Source organism: Sipha flava, unplaced genomic scaffold (genome assembly GCF_003268045.1).
Source record: "Sipha flava isolate LNK unplaced genomic scaffold, YSA_version1 227_pilon_pilon, whole genome shotgun sequence".
NCBI lineage: Eukaryota > Metazoa > Arthropoda > Insecta > Hemiptera > Aphididae > Sipha > Sipha flava.
This window is the reverse complement of record NW_020272863.1, coordinates 639,087-652,628: the sequence shown is the minus strand read 5'-3', so window position 1 is coordinate 652,628 and position 13,542 is coordinate 639,087. Positions and strand designations below refer to the sequence as shown.

General features: G+C 22.9%; 1 protein-coding gene across 1 annotated transcript in view; it reads left to right on the top strand.

Moving 5' to 3' along the window:
- Positions 1-13,542, top strand: part of LOC112683481 (DNA-directed RNA polymerases I, II, and III subunit RPABC3) — a 53,525-nt gene that overhangs the window by 8,322 nt on the left and 31,661 nt on the right. The window lies entirely within an intron of this gene.

Below are 13,542 nucleotides of genomic sequence, written 5' to 3'. Positions count from 1 at the left end.
TCAAAAATTAATTAACTCTTTTTCTCTTTGAACGTGTATCGTATCTCTACGTACTTTATACATGCATAGTTGGCGATTACAAAATAGTGTATATCTTAATATATTATATAATATATCAAACCCTTGCTTTAGATTACATTGCATAATTTAAATTCATATTATAACTATGAATTTTGTGTTACTTAAGTAAATGGTTTCGAAAATTATGGCAAACTATATAATAAATATATGACACAATAGTTAAAGCAAATGGTTAATATCAGGAAACAGTTTATCAATAGTTCGGTGAAAATAAGACTCCCTATTGCAAAAAAAAAAAAAAAAAACAAAAAAAAAAAAACGTTAATAATATTAAACCAAAACTATAAATTTAAAAAAGAAAATATACTATCATCAGTCATAACTCATAAGTAATATATTATAATAATTAAAATATTATAGCTTTAAATAGTATTAATATAGTTTGTAAAATTAATTTGAAAAAAATTAATTGCGATCATAGTAATTTAGTTTAATATTTAACGAGGATTTAATCACTCAACGTATTAAAAATATTTTTTTTTTACAAAACTATATCTACATGATTCTCTTTTCATTTTTATTTCATAATCTCGAATTTTTGGTTAATGTATACTGCAATCTGAGCGCTTTATAATAAAAGAAATTGCTTATTTTTAACATTCTCATTTGAAACATCGAATTTACCGAAATTTTCATTGACACGTTTGAACAATGCAAATAGCATTCATAATAATTTAGTTCATATAGTTTTCTTGTGCCCTTATAATTATGTGATGGCTCCAATCAAGCCAATAACCTTGAGGAGTTTTCGTGATGCAAACCTTACAATGAAATGTAATGATAAAAATTATTTAGAAAAAACTATCTATGAGTTAGTTATTATATTAGGTGATCACAGACATTCTTGAATAATGCTGGCGCATTGTGTTGTGCCTTTCATCTTTTCAGAAGTACGGTATTAAGATCATTGCACTTAGCTTATTGCACTATGTACTTGGTGTTTTATACATATTCAGTTTTGGTGGTTTGTAAAATAATAGTTGAATATTTGATAAAGCGATATACCTATCTAGTGATTAATTTACATTTTATTAATTTTAGCAAACTAAATGTTAATGGTTTTTGATTATTTTTTGTAATTTTATCGTAATCTATCGTGGTTTTGTTTTATTATATGTTTCTTTTGTAGTAAGAAATATCATTAGTTTTTTTTTTTTTTTATAGTATAAAGTACATACATGTTTAATAACTTAAAATTAATTGTTTTAGTTATAAATAAACCTTAGATGTATATTTTCCACGTTTTGGTTTAACTTAATATAAATTAAAAAGAATTAACGTATATAGTATTATCAAGAAAATAACATTTATAGTAACACATTTTGTGTTAGTTATAAGTTAGGGATCAAAAAATATTTAAAATGTTATCATCATTAAACATTTATATTGTATATAAAATAATATACTGGTACAATAGTAAAATATTAAGTAGGTATTTAGTAATGCTTTTTCTATTATATTGTTTATAATTATTTGCTGTTGAACAACGATTGGCTTGGTATTATTAATAATATTTTTTACCTAGTAATGGTATAATTTGTTACACTATTTCACCAGTATCTACATGACCGACCTTCACCGAAATTTAATTTCGTTCAACAGAAACTATACGGCAAAGATCGAATTATATTAATTCTGTGTAAAAATTATAAAACAGATTATCATGATATGATTACTTATTGTTTTGTATATTTTCTATAATAATAATTATGTATTTATTTTCAAGCCAAATTTTTACAGTATAGATAATGTTAAAAATTAAAATAAAATAAGTTGGTCAATAAGCCACTGGCTGTGCGGAAGTAAGAGTTCATATTATGGTAATAAATTAATATAATAAAATATAATAATTATAAACTGTACATATGAATATAGCTGTAACAATAGATTATCAAAAACAATGTTATGAATTCAAATTAAAAATTAAGATCTAATAATATCTATTTTATAGATTTCTATGAATGTATGAGGTATGTACAAGATATATAGGGAGAAAACAAAACATATCATACATATAAGGTGTTTTTACAATGATAAGATAAGACAATATAATAAATAAATGTACTTGGATAAACTTGTTCTAATCTACATGATATTATAAATAATAGTTGAAATAAATTGTTTAAAATTATTTTAATAAAAATTATGCCGATTAACTTTAAGTTTTACACAGAAATTTACAAATACATAATATGGTTATAACTGTGAAACAAGTCTTTAATATAGGAATAGTTATGTTTATATTGAGCTTAAACTGGGTACAATAAAAATGATTTGTTTATATGATTTTTTTTACTTTCATAACTAATATTGATAATACTGTGTATTTACGACTTATTCATAACTAAATAATATTCGATGAAACTAATTTTTATTTTAAAATTGTTTGTAACATTACGATTAAAATACGACACATTGGGTTGTATCATTCAAATATAAATATGTTATTAATGTTTGGATTTTATTCGAATTAACGTTAAATAAAACTGAAATTTCTCCTCCTTCAAAAATATCTCTTTTTAACAATCACTTTAATTTTCATTTTACATATAAGTATATATAAATAAATACGTAATATTGATCATTTTAAAGCATTTTATTTTTTTATTATTTTGAAATCTTAAGAGACGATTGATAAAAAGCATTGTTTTATTTATTATATAACCATTGACTAAAGATGGCATTTTTAAACTCAGATGCTTAGTTTTATCATTACATATTACTATTGCTCAATCATAACAACAATACTATAATAGTTGCATGTCTTTAACGGTAATACATATATTGTATATAGGTACAGTTAAATGGTTTATGCTTACGCAATTATTTTGATTATTCTTTATTATTTAATTAATATTGCCAGCATTTTCATTTTAAGATTTTATTGTTAACATTTATGTTACGTATTTAGCTATATTAATCTACCATGCCACGCAACCTTTAACATCAATATTTAATTGCATAAAAATTATAATCAAGAATGTGCTATATAAACTTAAAAATATCATAGCAACATGAAGACAAGTATTTGATTCATATAGATATATGTTATAATCTTTGTAAACCGTACTATTTTTATGGCAAATAATCTGTTTCTTTAGGTCACATTATCGTTTTAAAATTATGAATAATTAATTTTTACGTTTAAAATAATAATTTTGATAGAATATATTTTAGTCATAATTATATTATTATGGTTTAATTATTTACTATTTACTATAAACATATAATGTATTGTAGTCATGGTTTAAGTTTAATTCAATAATGAATGAATGCCATACTGCATTCTAATAATGCAATATATATGTATATGATATGCTATTTACTTTTCATACTCTTACTAAATTGATGACGTACATAGATTTGCTTAATTCAATGAGTGCGTTATTAATACAAATTTGATAAGTGTACACTTTTATTTATTTTTAACGATTTGTAAATCTAAGACCATTATTTTTTAAAAAAATAACGGTACTAACGATTTTTATTTATTTTATATGATTTTATAAAATTATTACCTAAATCAGTGTTGAATTTTTCCTGCAAAAATGTTTGATTCCGTTTTTTCATATATATATAATAACTATAGTTTATAAATGAAAAAAAATTGTTTTTAATACAAATTTGATTTATTACTTTTATAACTTATTGGCTATTGCTCATTACAGGGTTAGGTAATGTAATATAACCTATAGAAAATAAAACAAGTGATATTAGTCATTAATTATTATCACTGAATATAACAAATTAAAATAAAAACAAAAACGTATTGGTGTTACGAAAACATCAACAAGTAGTACTATACTGAGAAATTGTTACGACAAATGAAATAAATAAATTGTTCAAAATCAAGCCATCAAATGTTTGTAAAATTTAGTTCAGTTTTTTCTGCATTTTAAAAGATTGTTGTTTTTAATTTTTTAAAAAATTACTATTTTAACATTATTTCAAGGCTTGAGTCAACTTAAGATACTAATTATACTAACTCTGTGAATATTGACCTACACATAATTTTTACAGTAAATTCTTTACGAAATATATTTTGTTAATATAATTCTGCTTTTTTTTTTGATAAAATAAATAAGTTTTTTTTCTAATATTGGTGACAAATCCAAGTGGGGTATTAATGTGTGAATAATAGATAATAATTGGTAAAAAGTAGAGCAACTCTACATGTCTTAAGGTATTAAAACCTTAATAGTATGATGGTTTACTATTCAGAATGCAATAATCATGTCAGATGATATAGAGAATTCGTTGCGCTGTCATAAGCGACGTTGGCGGCTGTGTGACGAAATGAGGCCTGGGTTAGGTTGTTGGGCACGGTTTTTTAGCAACACTCGTCCTTGGCACATCTGTGCTTATGTGTGTGTGTATGTGTGTGTGTGTGTGTGTGTGTGTGTGTGTGTGTGTGTGTGTGTGTGTGTGTGTGTGTGTGTGTGTGTGTGTGTGTGTGTGTGTGTGTGTGTGTGTGTGTGTGTGTGTGTGTGTGTGTTTATATGTGTATCGCACTGCAACAACAATGGAATACCCGTTGGCCCCCCTTATACAACATTTTCGGCAATATGCTCTGACCAAACCAAGGACGCACATGTGCCAAAACAATATTATCACTAATAATCGTGCTCGCGGATCGTTAAGAGTTCCACGGGTTTCATATTATAGTATGGTGTAACCTTATAATAATATCGTATGTATATAAATATATGTATATACATGTATTTATATACGAATTTTACGTATCTAGTTTTTTTAAAAAAATTTTCTACTTTTTAGTAATTATTTTACTTGCGCAAGCTAAATATAATATATTATATTGACGATTTCACAACAGTATAATTCGCTACTACTATTTAAGATTTAAAGTGGAAATTGATTCTGCTATTGATGTTTATATTTTAAAGCTCATTGATGTTTATGGAACTGTTGATTTTGTATTTTGTATTATGTATTTGAGATTTAATAACTACAGAACTGCAATAATTGCTTTCACGTGTTACTGATTAATAACTATTAATTATATACTTTTCATTGTGTATGATAAATCGTTGTTGAACTTTTTCAAGGCTAAAATGTGTAGAAGTCACTCATGTTGAATTCGATGTTATACATATACTTCACATAATATATACAAGGAGATTAATAACTAAAATATAAATTTTTTTTATTCAAAGATATATAAATTTGTGATAACAAGTTAAGGTAGGTATTATTAAGATGAATATTAGGTAGGTATGTATTTATAATTAAAAATATTATTCATAAAAATATTTAATTCTCAGAAATATTATGTGTTCATTTATTATATATTTTTATTTTTGTGTTATTTTTGTGAAGTATAAGATTTTTTGAAGCTTTGTAGTTAAGAAATGTACTTATATTATATAGTTGATTGCATTTAGTAGATCAAAATCTTTTATGTTTTTTTATTCATTAAAACCTAATGTGTTTAAATTAAACGTTATATGTTTAATTATATATTTATCAATAAGAAAGTGGACGTTTATTAATTTTTATTTTCTATAAAATATTCTCTAACAAATATATCGAAATGTATTATATTAAGACGGACGATTGTAAACTCCGCCAGAATATCTGTTAAAATAAAAAAGTAATAAAAGGTCTAATGTAAACTCCATCAGGTTTTTTTATGTTTTGCCTATGAATCTTTTCATATTCATCTAAGAAATTTATTTTAGAAAAATCAACCGAATGTTCATATTTTTAGTAAAGTTCTTACCGAATTTTAAACCCATACTTATATAAAACTAAATGGCATATCTCAAGTAAATAAGCCAAAAAATTTGAAATAAAAAAAAAAAAAAAATGACAGTATTACATGATTCTATAAATAAGTACATTAATGGAGTAATACAAGAATATTTAAAAATTGTATCATATAATTTTAGTTTACATACATGACTATACTATACTTGATTATACCTGATATTTTTCAGTGGCGGAGTTTACAGTAAAAAAAAGTACTTGTGGCAAAGTTTACATGCGCCCACTAAAACATGTGGTATGTAAAACTGAAGACAATAAATGGGTTATATTACTTAAGATATCTATATTTTGGTATTCATTCTATATCCGTAACAATTAAGAGTTTTGTCTGAATCAAATTTGACAAAAATATAGCAGAGAAAAATTAATCTATTAAAAAGCATGCAGTTATGTATAAATATGCTGTAATGCATTCAAACACAATTGGTAGAATGAATATTTTTGAACAAAAATAAATGTATTCAATTTTATTATACTCATGAATGGAAAATAAAATAAAACATTTTAACTTAGTATTATATTACTTACTAACTTAACATATGAGTAATTCATAAATTTCTCTTATTGATGGAGTTGCATTTATTTACTGAACCATATAACATAGTGTATTATATTTTTCAAAAATATTTCATCGTTAGATAATATAATTGCAAAAACTCGTTGATTGTACACTTATCTTATCTAAACTTTTAAGTATTTATGGATTCAAGTCCTACATAACAAAATTATTAAAAAAAAAAAAATTTAAAAAAAATGTTGAAAACCATTTGTGTTGCTTATATGATCCTTTCTGTTTGTGTTTTAAAATACTTAATATGTATGTATATACGTATAAGTGATGTATTCGTATAAGTTCTATTGCATTTTAATAATCTAAATACCTGCCATACCTACTGTTTAAGCTATCTATAATGGATTACACTTATTTTGGCAACATTATATTTTATTTATTTATTCATACTCATATCAGGGATAAGGGGATAATCGGAGTGAATGTATAACTTTTAATTGTACAAAGTTTTAAAATTGTTTATCAATATTAAAGAACTACTAGACTTTTTTTGTTTGTAATTAATTCTATAGCGAGCATGATATTAAGTTGTGAGTTGTGAGAAGGGATACTCAATCTATTCTAAATAGCCATATTATAATAATATGTAAATGGACAAAATAAACATTTAAAATGCTTTAGTTTTTAACTTAAAAATGCTAATGAATTTGCAACTGTAGCAAGTGAATGGTTTCCAAACCTACTTTGAACATAATCATACGTATAGGTGTATAACTTGGTAAGATACATATAAGAAGGATTTCTGGAGGTTATTTTTAGTTATATCTTATATTTATTAATTAATAACTTTTACCATTTTATAATTTTGTTATGTTATAAATATAAAATGTAGAGTACAGTAATAATTTAATTATTTTTTGAACTATCATAAGTATTTAACTAATGAAATTTTACGTAACATTTAATATGAACCATAAGATATATATTTAAAGTATTTATTTTGCATACATTTTAAACAATTGGTGTCTCATCAATGTTCAAAATAATTTTACTGAACTTAATATATTTATATCTGATACCTATGTGTTATTTTTATTTAAGTTGTTCAATATATTTCCTACGGTATATCTTGAATTTGTGTGTCTTGAGTGAACTTTACTTTGCAAAATTTGTTGCCCAAGTTGTAATTATGAATACGAATACCAAATCTATTAAAGTGTTAGAGAGGGGATGATATTTTCATTTTCCACTGTCGTAAACAGAATAGTTTTTCTGTATATGAGTTTCTTACCACATACTACTGACGGAACAATCAATTCCGTTGCCCCACCTCGTAAAATTACGAACGGGTTATATTGTATACTCGTATGAAGTGAGAGCGAGATATAGAAAGAGAGGGTATAGAGTTTTTTTTTGGCAATCTAGGACGGACCTTGGGACCTTGGGAATATGAACGCGCAGTCGTACTCGTTTTGTCGTTGCGTGCTGATCGACAGCTGATTTTTATTTTTTATTTCATTTACATGTATATATATATATATATATATATATTTTATCATATTACCGGCATTTTATTTAAATTTAAGAATGATTTCTGACGTATCTTACTATTCAACAACGGGCAGTTTAATGGAAACAACCATATATATGAGGTCTATATTAAACATTATTTACGTCTTATTTGTAGTTTTAATAAGTGTATTAATTAAGTGTGATTTTAACTTCATTTAGATCATAAAAAACTATGCTTAGTATACTCTGCACGACATATGAATTAAATTAAATGTAATAATTCTATATATATATATATATATATATATATATATATATATATATATATAAATATTGTTCATATTTCGTTTTAATGAGTATTATATCATTTGAAAATTAAAATAATATTATTATTTTATATTATATTTAGTTTTAAAATGTTATTTTATTCAAATATTTATTAAAAGATATTTTACTTTGGTTGTTTTTGATTTTAAATATAACTATTGCGAAGTAAAAAATAGAAGGTAGACATAATAAATTCAATAAAATTGTCGAAATTGCATGCATTCAATGTATACAAAACCGTCAAAAACTTTGGAGCTATATTTGATCATTATCATTGCTATACACTATACGTATATTTAGTTTTTACCAAACACGATTTATATATCCTAATTATATATCTTTATGGTGATATTTTGTATGATTTAATGAGTCAAAGTGACCTTCCATTTTTCTACAACCTTGCAATTTTAAATATTTTAACAATGGAAGGTACATTAGCCTTTCTTTTTTAAATATAAATGTATAACATATTTAAGGTTTAGGCCATTTTAAAATTGAAAACATATGATTAATGAGTGTCAAAAGTTTAAAAACTTATGAATAGATGACCTTCGCGACGTGTCGAAACGCCTTTTTTATGTCATTATAGAAAACGTGATGAGTCAATTCATTTTATGTCTAACTTTGGTTATAAATAACGAACGTGGTAAATACTAATTGATGTTGTTTTTATTAATGATATCATTTAAAGGTGCACTTTAATTTATTGATGGATTAACTGCTATGAAACAGTCATTGTTTATTATTTAATTTTGTATACATATTTCTGATTAATTATTGCGGTCTTAAATACTAAACAATGTGTTCTTGACTATAATAGCTAATTTTAAATTAAAATTATTACTACAATATAATTAAAAAATAAAGATAGGTAATGAGTTGTAACAGGTTTATTTAAATTTTTCTAAATGTATTTACAAATTGGATTTCATATATATATATATATATGTAAATATCAATCTTCAGTTATTAAATAAAATAAAATATTTTTTGATAAATGCATATTAAATAATATTTTGATTATAAATATATACCAAAATTAAATGCTAAAATCTATAGTAAGATTAATAAATTGCAAAAATATCTGTCAATATAATTAAAAAAATTGTTACCTATACTAAAGAATATTTTATTAAGCAAGTTTTATTTGTTTTAATAAGATTTATATTTCATGAGAAATAAAAAATATATAATGTTTAATTTTAAAAGAATAGTTTTCTTGTTTAGGCAATATATGTCATACTAAACAAATTAAATAGCTGTTAGTATATTATATGTAGAATTTATTAATAATAATTTTATGTATTATTTTAGTTGGATAATGTAATATTACCTAATTACATTTTTAATCAAACATACATTAGAAAAGCGGTTTTTTTTATTTCAAAGATTATTTAATATGAATTTAATTTTATCCAAAGTATATAATTAATTACAAATTATATTATATTATTATAAAAAGTTTGAGATTTGAGGGTTGGGTGAGATACAGGAACGATTGACTGATGTAGGTGAATATTTTATTTTTATCAACGTATCATTGGTTTCGAAAGCCAATCTAAGTGAAAAATAACAAGTAGTTAAGCCTCTATAATGACTTAAGATAGTTAATATTTATATTAAAGTAATACCTTATAAAAATTTCGATATAAATTTGAATCCATTCGATCTTGTTAAAATGTAATATTAAAATTTTTTAAAAAAAATTGTAACTTTCCTGTATATTTTTTTTTTCACAACAAAGAAAAATTGAAGAAAAATTTTAAATTCAATTTGTAAATCTATAGTATTAAAATAATAGTTTTATAAAAATTTAAGTACAAATATAATGTAAATTTTCGTGATGTTTAGTTGAGTTAGCATTTAAAATTTAACAATTATAAAAAAAATAAAAACGTGTCTTGATATTATTCTATTTAAGTATAAAAATTGTATGTGGAATTTTATATTACATTTTCAAGATTTTTTGTGGAACCAAAGTTATTTTATTAGTATTTAAAAAAAAACTTAAGAAAACATTAAAATTTTAAATATATTTATGATATTTACAGATATCCTGTAATTTTTGTTAGTTTTTATAATTTGTTGATAGTCTTTCTCAATTTATTGAAAAACTGTTGAGAAAAATAATAAATTAATCTGCTAATTATATAAACTAAACAATATTTCCTATCAAAAACAATTCTTCTTTTTGATAATCTGAATTTAATACCTGTATCTGGTCGAAATTGTGTAGTTGAACACAAATAAAAACACAATCATGGTAAAATCAATACATTCTTTGCTCTTTCTCCCACCAGAATCTAAAATGTAAAATTATGCTCAAACTTAGGCATAAATAAATTTTCAACATTATAAACTGTTTTAAAGATATTCAACATTTTTTTTATAGTTATACTTATTTGTTCATTATTAAAAAAACTTTAGTTCTTACTATTGTACAATTGTATTATATTAATATTTATTGTTATTAATAAAAATAATGAATAGTACATTATTAAACTAAAATATAAATATTTAATTTATTGTTATGGCTATTTCGAAATTCCTAATGGTATTTATAATTTTGTAATTAAAATTATATATATTCACTATTCACTTATATAAAAAATTTAATTTTTTTTGTTATTTGTGACTATTTAATTTGACATTACTATTATAATTCATTTCAGATTTTATATTTTATAATTTTATATTATTATAATGAAATTTATTAAATCAAAAATGTAGTTACAACATTGTTGGTTATTAATTTTTTACTGTGCACTCTGGGCTGTGGGTTAAAGTTATCGATCTCTTCTGTGCCGTTCATTTTAAATGTCAAAGATCGTCAGAGTTCCTCTCTTTCATTTTACACCACCCGCAAGTTTCATGCTGTTTACGTCATAACCTCTCTACCCTAAACGATATCACGTTTCCTCCTCTAAACCACCGACAAACTTTCATCCCTTTGTATGGGAGGAGGAATAGTGACAAGGATTACGAAATATTGCGCCATCCACTGACTCACCTACTTTTTCATTTTATCTTTATTTATAAAATTTACGCCAAAAGCTAAAGAATTTTTTTTTTGTTATACATATTAATAATGGAAATATAATTTGTGATCGTGACTTATGATTCATCAGGAATTACAACAACAAACAATAACTATAAACAATTTATTATATTTAATATATATTATTTATAAAGTGTCTGTTCAATCGCACTCTGTGTAAAATAATGTATTGTTATTTTAATTTTAAAATACAAGTTTTGATATTTTTTTTAAGGTTATTAATTATCTGAGTGTTACTTGAATGCTAATATCAATAAAATAATATAGATGAATTTATAACCAAATAAAATATTCATCAATAATAATATGCAATTAAAAAATGTTGATTACCTAAAAAATATATTCATTTATTGAGATGTCTTGTATATTGATTTAAAATACTTTAGAAAATTGGGTGATTAAAATGGAATATTTTTCTAATCGATTAAGTTATAGTAAGTCCAATAATAACAACATTTTTTTTTCGTTTTTTGAGTATCTAGTTTTTAGTTTCTTTTATCAAAATGTCTCTTCTAATGTATTTTGTAAAACCATATAAAATTTTTATTTAAAATAGTAATTATTATTTTCAAATTAAAATTATAATACTATTTCTAAAAAAATAACACATTACTGAAGAAGTAGTATAATAATTATAAGTATTTTTTTATACAATTGTCATTTTTTTCATGGCTACCCTTTGCCATATAGTAATATTTCAAAATGCTATAATACTAAATATATACATTTAAACATAATGTAATTTAATTTTTCAACTTATAATATTATATGATATATTCTGAAATATTTTAAATAAAAATATTAAAAAAAATTAACTTTAAGTGTTATAGAGTAATAGAGTTGCAGAGAAATAATAGTATTATACTATGCTCACTCAATTCTCAAAGCTTAAAATTCTTAAAAGTAATAAAATTATTATAAAATAAATAAAAATTAAAAATTAGTATATGGCTAATATTCGTAAATTAATATAGAAATAAATAAATGTTTTATTTATATATTACTTAACAACAAGTTTGGATCTAGAAATGAAAAAAAAGGGGTGCTATTAAAGCGAGTGGCTACCATAATTCGTTGCGCATTTTGATTTGTACGAAATATTTTTTATGTCTAATTTGGCAAATATTATTAAGTACCTACATCTAATTATATCTATCTAAGGGGAGATCTCAGCCCTCAATAGCTTCCCCCCTTATAATAAACTATCCATTAGAAAATGAAATTTATTATTAAATTTTAAAATTATAAAAAAATCGTTTTTTAACCATGATATCGGAAATTAAAGGTGGTTATTTAAAATTCAAAATAGTATATAATATATATGTATAGAAATAAAAATACTTTTAAAATATGAAAGTCATTTGTGAATTATGATACTTAACTATAACCAATTTAAAATGGTTTAGTATGTGTAGTCGTCGACAAAATTAATGGATAAATCCAGTACATTTATCAACATGTTTCATAATTTTTTTATTTAGTCTAAATTGACTAGTATACAATGCCATTGCCTCTAATTTATTTTCGAATTATAATTTCACTAAAGATTTCATCAATTTTGGTTTAAAAAATACAGTCTAAATAGTTTTTAAGTGACAAAAACACTTATGACCGGCACAAGTATTTTAAATTGTGCGTTACTTCCTCGAATTCACTTGGTTTACATTTATTTTTTATTTTATTTTTTAACTTTCTGATCACGAATGATCATAGATCTTATTTCACTTAATTGGATGTGTAAGTACTATATTGTACAAACGAAATACTTAAATAAGAAAGAAACTGCATTTTAAATGTATAAAATTATACAAAAATGTATGTATGATAAATTAAAGATAATGTATAATATAAATCTAAGCAGTCGATATTTCAGATAATATGATTATTTATTGTAACTATTATTTATCATAAAATATTTATACCTTTAGACCATATTATATTGTTACAACTATTTTAAAATACGTGTGTACGTAATTTCTAATCAAAATATTTCAGTAACATAAAAAAAAAGTCATATAAATATCATTTAATTATTAAATATATAAATATATAAATTTCACACGTATGCATTATTATGCATATTAATTGTTTTGTTTAACTATAATCTTAATTAAAATATTTGATACCTGTATATTATATATTATAATGTAACTATAGCGATTCAACAATACCAACAAACCATAAAAAACACTTATCGTGTCCGTTGTCCTTAATGAACATTTTATTATAAATATATCCAACCATGACGCAGTTAAGAAGTTTCTTA